We start from the raw sequence: 1113 nt of genomic DNA on the forward strand, positions 1-1113 counted from the left end.
TTTGGTACAGAATATAGGGTGGTGTTTTCATATTACAATGTTCATATTACATGGGTTCTAGAAACATGAGGGGATATTACATTATTTAGTATATGATATAGGACATTCTGTAAAATCTCTTCATCCTTCTGACAAGGAACTTGGGAATTCTAGTTGATTGCTAAACTTCCTTGTTCTTTGCAAATTTTCTGCAATTTTTTCTGCATTTTGAGAAAAAGCGGATTTCAATGTGCAGATATCAACATAATCTTCACCCAAAGTATGACTGATAGTTGAATAAACACTTCCTAAAAGTTCCTGAGCAAAACTGCAAAAGATGAATTGCATGGCTCCTTTTCTAGTTCCTCTGCATCAAGCACATAACAGGCATAAACTGGAATTATGAACTGTGCCACATTTGCTGACTGCCAAAGAAATCTGGATTTCCCAGGGCAAGTTTTTAAAGCCATGAACCTCAACCAGTCCAGGGGTGTTCAAGGATTTGACCCTACAGCTACCAGACCTGGAGCATAAAAATATGGACGACCCAGAGAGGTTAGTTAAAAGTGGATTTTTGGCATCTCTTTGCTGCCATCTAATGGTTATCTAGAGTTATATAGTTGTGTAAATCTGCCTGTACAGTATTCGTTGTTGCTGATTAAACTTGTTGCTTCTTCTATTTAGTGATTGTGTAATTATTATACTACAACACAGACAAATTTTTGGATCAATGGACACCTTTGGTGCTTTAAGAATGCCATGTTCCCATCACCAGAGGGCAAACTGGTGAGTTTTTTCCCTCACTATCCCTCTGACTTTCCAGCATCTGCTATCTATCATCCCTTTATTTTTCCATACTCAGGTTAACATGTTTCAAACCAAAGCAATGGTTTCTGCCTGCCTGCCTGCATCTTGAAAATAGCCATAATTTTCTGGAATACAGTTGAACTGTTGTCAAAAATTAAAGACCCTGCTGTACTAAAGTTTACTCCACAATTTCTTTTCCAGGATTCATGGATACATGCAATGATTTTTCATGTCATTTTACTGCTATGTCCAACTGTTCAAGTTGTAAGGAGAGAACGTAGACTACAAGAGAAGTTGAGACTGCTTATTTCCATGGGTTTCCAAATA

At 37.4% G+C, this 1113-nt stretch overlaps 1 long non-coding RNA gene across 1 annotated transcript; it reads left to right on the plus strand.

Moving 5' to 3' along the window:
* The first annotated feature begins 283 nt into the window (after nucleotides 1-283).
* On the plus strand, nucleotides 284-1113 carry LOC120308738. Its single transcript, XR_005556916.1, has 3 exons — nucleotides 284-534; nucleotides 664-765; nucleotides 988-1113. It is a non-coding gene; the product is annotated as an uncharacterized LOC120308738 (long non-coding RNA).

Source organism: Crotalus tigris, unplaced genomic scaffold (genome assembly GCF_016545835.1).
Source record: "Crotalus tigris isolate CLP2741 ecotype Arizona unplaced genomic scaffold, ASM1654583v1 scf7180000017946.1269602, whole genome shotgun sequence".
Lineage (NCBI taxonomy): Eukaryota > Metazoa > Chordata > Lepidosauria > Squamata > Viperidae > Crotalus > Crotalus tigris.